A 6,058-nucleotide genomic window follows, 5' to 3' on the forward strand; every position below is an offset into this window, starting at 1 on the left:
GATTAGAAGATTCATGAGTGGCGTTGTTTCTGGCGAACTCAGCCATGGGTAAGAGCTCGTACCAGTTAGATTGATTGGCATTTATAAAGCAACGTAAATAGGCTTCTAAAGACTGATTCGCCCTCTCTGCTGCTCCATTTGTTTGAGGGTGATATGCTGACGAAAAGGAGAGTTCGACGCCCAATTGTTTGCAAAAGGAACGCCAAAACCTAGAAACAAACTGGGTACCTCTGTCAGATACTATGCTTTTGGGTACACCGTGCAACCGAAAGATCTCTCTCAAGAATATTTGAACTAGATCTTGAGCAGATGGTAATTTTTTAAGTGGGACGAAATGTGCCATCTTCGTGAATCTATCAATGACCATAAGGACTGTATTAAACCCGTTTGAACTGGGTAGATACACAATGAAATCCATGGCCAAGTGGGTCCATGGAGCACTAGGTATGGGCAGTGGTTGTAATAGTCCAGGAAGTGACCTGGGAGGAACTTTAGAAACAGCACATATTTGACATGCCCCAACATAATCTTTGACATCGTTTCTAAGAGCAGGCCACCAAAATCTCCTGGAGATGGCAGAGAGAGTTTTATGGACTCCAGGATGGCCCGCTGTGAGGCTGTCATGGAACAAATCTAGTACCTTCTTTTGAAACTGAGGTGACACATACAGTTTATCCGGAGGTTTTCCCACAGGTGCCTGAGTTTGATCTGCTATTATGGCACAGAAGAGTGGAGAAGACACTTCGGAAACTGTAGTGGCAATGAGGCATTCAGGAGGTAAAATAGGATATATCACCTGTTCCGGAACTTCATCTGTCTCAAACTGCCGAGAAAGTGCATCTGCCTTGGTGTTTTTAGTACCAGGTCTGTATGTAATTACGAAATTGAATCGGGAGAGGAACAATGACCACCTAGCCTGACGAGAGGACAGTCTCTTAGCGTCCCCAATATAAGCCAAATTCTTATGATCAGTAAAGATCAAAAGTGGCTCTTTGGAACCTTCCAAGAGATGCCTCCATTCCTTAAGGGCAAGTACAATGGCCAAAAGTTCCCTATTCCCTATGTCGTAATTCCTCTCTGCAGGTGTGAGTTTGCGAGAGTAAAATCCACAGGGATGTAAAGGCGTATCAGGACTCTCTCTTTGAGACAGAATGGCTCCAACTCCTGTCTCTGATGCATCCACCTCTAGGATAAATGGTTTGGATGGATCAGGATGGGTCAGGACAGGTGCTGAGGAAAATAAAGATTTTAATCGTTCAAATGCCTCTCTTGCTTCTTTGGGCCAAGATATACAATTTGCTCCTTTTTTTGTTAAATTGGTTATAGGGGAAATCACGGAGGAAAATCCCCTTATGAATTTGCGGTAGTAATTCGCAAAACCTATAAAGCGTTGAGTAGCTTTAAGGCCCTTGGGTAATGGCCACTGTAAGACTGCCTCCAGTTTACGAGGATCCATCTGGAAACCAGACGGAGATATAACGTATCCAAGGAATTGTATCTCCGTTTGGTCAAACTGGCATTTCTCCAGTTTACAGTAAAGGCCGTTCTGTAACAGGGTTTTCAGTACAATTCTCACATGTTCGTGATGTGTCTCTAGGTCTGGGGAATAGATGAGAATGTCGTCCAAATACACTAGAACGAACATGTGAAGGTACTCTCTTAGGACATCGTTGATAAAATCCTGGAATACCGCTGGAGCGTTACATAATCCAAACGGCATAACCAGGTATTCGTAATGTCCCATTCTGGTGTTAAATGCGGTCTTCCATTCGTGACCGTCCTTAATTCTGACTAGATTGTAGGCACTTCGGAGATCGAGCTTGGTAAAGACTCGAGCTCCCTTTAATCTGTCGAATAGCTCTGATATAAGGGGAATAGGGTAGGCATTTTTTATGGTAATCCTATTCAAACCCCTATAATCAATACAAGGGCGTAGGTCTCCTTCTTTTTTAGAGACAAAGAAGAATCCAGCCCCGGCTGGTGAGGAGGACCTACGGATATGACCCTTTCTGAGAGCATCCTTAATATATTCCTCCAAACAAAGATTTTCCTGGGGGGACAAGGCATAGACTCCTCCCTTGGGAGGCATAGTCCCTGGTAATAAGTTTATAGTACAGTCATAAGGTCTATGAGGAGGTAACCCTTCTGACTGGACCTTGTTAAATACCTCTTTCAAATCCATATACTGCTGTGGAATTTGTGTGGTCAAGGGAGGTGTAACAGGAACATTAATGGTGCCAATAGGTTGTGGGATTTGCTTAAAGCAAACACCTTTGCATCTCTCACCCCAACTCACAATCTCTCCTTCAATCCAATCCAAACGTGGATTGTGTTTCAGGAGCCAAGGGAAACCGAGTATTATCGGAACTGTAGGTGAAGATATGATTTGAAAGGTAATTTCTTCAGAGTGGAGAATACCCACTGAAACAGTGATTGGCAGAGTTTCGTGTGTGATGAAAGGCTGGGTAAGAGGCCTTCCATCAATGGCCTCGACTGCTATAGGTTTCTCTTTATGTCTTAAGGGCAGGAGATGTTTAGCAGAGAACTCTTTGTCTAGGAAATTCTCCGCTGCCCCAGAGTCAATCATAGCCTCACACTGAACAGTAGTGTTCTCGAAAGATAAGGTTACTTTGACCAGGAAACGGTTCTTAGTCAATTTAGGGGACATATACATCACACCTAAGGTCGGTCCCCGTACGTGCCTTAGGTGTGCAAGTTTTCCGGCCGAACCGGGCATGACGATCTTAGATGTCCCTTCTTGCCACAATACATACATAACCCCTCGTTACGTCTGTGTTGTCTCTCTGCCTCAGTGAGTTTAGCACTACCCAATTGCATGGGTTCAGGTTCTGGAAGAGGCGTTTGGCTACTCACCACTGGGTTAGAGAAACGAGGAGCTATGGACAAATTAGAACGTCTGTTACGTTGTTTGTTTTTCTCTCTCTCTCTGAGCCGGTTATCAATGTTTATCATGTAGGCAATAAACTCATTAAGACTAACCGGAAGGTCTCTAGCTGCAGTTTCATCTTGTATATTCTCAGCTAAACCTTCAGAGAAAGCAGCCACCAGACCGCTATTGGTCCAATCAACCTCAGACGCTAATGTCCTGAACTCTATTGCATAATCGGCTACAGAACGACTGCCTTGCCTGATTCTCATAAGGGCTTTGGCAGCGTTCTTCTCCCTGCCTTTAGGTTCAAATGTAGCCTTAAAGGCCGTAAGAAAGGTACTGTAATCACGGGCTATTGCGTCACCACTTTCCCATAAGGGGTTAGCCCAAGTCAAGGCTTTTCCAGTTAATTGGTTCATCAGATAGCCTATTTTTGATCTATCTGTTGGGAATGAACCTGGGGAGGCCTCAAAGTGGTATTCTATTTGGTTTAAAAAACCTCTGAATTCCTTAGAATCACCTCCATAACGAGGGGGCGGTGACAAGGTTATGGACGGTGGTTTATGTGGTACGGGAACCACTACAGGTGGCGGAACCACAGGTGGTACAGGAGGGACCTCTAAATAGGCAGTCCTCTGGAGCAAGGTCTGAAATGCCTGAGCAAATTGGTCTAACCTGTGGTCCATATCCTCCACCCTATTTTCACAGGCGATCATATGTTTGCATAGTTCTGCAGGATCCATGGCCATGTCGTAATGTCACGACTAGTAATGTGGTCCAGCACGCAGAAACTATGTAAACATATACATAAGTCAGAAAAGGAAAAATAACAGGACAGAGCGTAAACCGGACCTTAGAATGGCCGGACTAATACGCTAGAGACAGAGAATGGTCAAAGGGAAAGCCGAGATCAAGGAAGCCAGAAAATACTCAATACCGATACAACAAGCCAAGTCAGGGAAACCAGAGATCAGAATAACCAGGGAAACGCCAAGGATCAGGATACCAGGAAATCAGAAACACGAAAATAGCACTTTCAGGAAACCAGGGAACTGAAACCACGACATGGCAAAGTACTAGGGTGAATTAGGGGTTTAATTAAGCTATGATTGGTCAGAGGGCGACCTCTGACCCCAGAACATGCGTGTGCGTTGACGTCGTGACGTCACGCACACGTTAGTATAATTCTCGGGGGCGGGGCTATCCATAGATGCGACCACGTGGTCGGCGCCATATTGGATTCGGGCGTGATGCCCGGAAGAACTACACGCGCGGTTCCCGGCTCGCCGACGAGCAGGTAAGCTCGTGTAGTCGGAGCGGTCGTGCCGGTCGGGCACGACCGTGAGGCTCGGCGGGCCGGTGACCGCAACACCGTTTTATACAATGCTCCACTTATGTATTAGAATTCAGAGATCCTCTTGACCTAATGAGAGTTCCAGACCAATTAAGCCCTGAATCCAGCACTGGATTCCATGTGTGCCATAGCATAAATATAAACTTTTATTTCTCTGGAAATTCAATATAAAAACAAATAGAAAGTTGGTGAAAATACTCTTTGCAGTGGATTAAATATTGGATTGAATAATGGAATAGTGGGGGGAGATGGAGAGAAAGCGCACTGAGGGAGTAGAGAGGAAGGTTTTATACAGTTTCTGTTACTAGCACACAGTGCGCGCTGGTGACAGCCATTTTTTAATGAACAGATTTAACATTAGGTGGCCTGGAGCAGAGTTCTCGGCCAGTGCAGCGCTTCAAGCTGAAACACTGCACAAAACAGATTTCGATCATGATGACAACTTCTAAAAGCAGAAGTGATCACGGTGGTTGGAGTAACCCTTCAAGGCCGGGCAAGTAGCGCAGGACTTAAAATTCCAAGCCTTGTTTATATGCCAGTGTGTATATGTTGTGACAGAGCCCAAGGGGAAGTACAGAGTGGTGTGTGTATATATAGCAGCACCTAGGTTGCTCCACAAAGAAGCGTGAGATAAATGCAGACCCAGGGAAGTGAATACAAAGCAGTGTATTTGGGTCGCTGGGGTGAAGTATTCAGAGAAGCAGGGACGATACTCCATTCAGAGTGTTTGCTAACAATCCAGGCCAGGTTTTCTTGGTGTATTGTCACTTTGACAATTAATGACTATTGTGTACACCTGCGGCTGTCCAATGAGCTTTAAAATAAGGTAATGGGAGTTCCAAGCACGTTTGTCATGCGGTAAACTGCTGTGTAGTAGAGAATCATTTGTTTAGTTAGAGGTCAGATGAGCAGAATTTGTTTTGGTTTATTTCCTGTCAGCTGCTATAATAAAAGAAGGCTAAAGATCTTTTATATTCAAATGTTTGGCAAGTGTTTAGAGGAAGACGTGAAGCTATATTAAAGCCAGTGGTTTTGGTTTCTGAATGTGTCTTGTGTTGCAGATCGGTGTTTAACCCCTTCACTACAAGAATCATCTGCATATTTCATATGTACAATTTTAACAGCAAATAAAACTCTTTTATTGCAAACAAATTTTGTTTGCAATTGCTGCTCATATAGCAGAGGTGGCTCCACCATTATAGAACTAGGTATAGATGATCTCACTGACCAGCCCTCACATATTTTCTGCTTTTTTAGATTGGATGGGATTAGATTGCTGCTAATGCTTCCTATTAGAGACTGAAAGGGAGCATTCAGAGAAGTCTGCACCCATCTGGAGTCCGGACCTCTACTTACAACCCACTAGGCCACCAGGTAAATGGCTGGACTATCAGGGAAGAAATTAATTGCCTCCATCCAATCCCAATAGGTACGCGACAGGGAGACAACACTAAAATAAAAATAACATTGCACTACAGTGTGTGGAGGATGAACAACCTACACACCAACCTACAACCTACCCACACACAGTTACCTACACATGCTCACCTCCATATTCACTCTGCACCATTTAGCCCACACTTATATACCCACACTTACTCTGTCACTTATTGTGCCACACTCACATGTCAAAGTTAGTCTTTTACACTCACCCTGTCAGTCACATCCCCAACAGCGACCCTCAAACAGTCAAACTCATAAACAATCACCCTCATATACAAATTCACCCCTCACACACAACACAGCCTCGTCATAAGCACAACATGACAACATGCACATCAAGACTACAAGCAGCCCCCATACACAGACGCTCG

The sequence above is a fragment of the Pelobates fuscus genome, chromosome 9 (assembly GCF_036172605.1).
Source record: "Pelobates fuscus isolate aPelFus1 chromosome 9, aPelFus1.pri, whole genome shotgun sequence".
Lineage (NCBI taxonomy): Eukaryota > Metazoa > Chordata > Amphibia > Anura > Pelobatidae > Pelobates > Pelobates fuscus.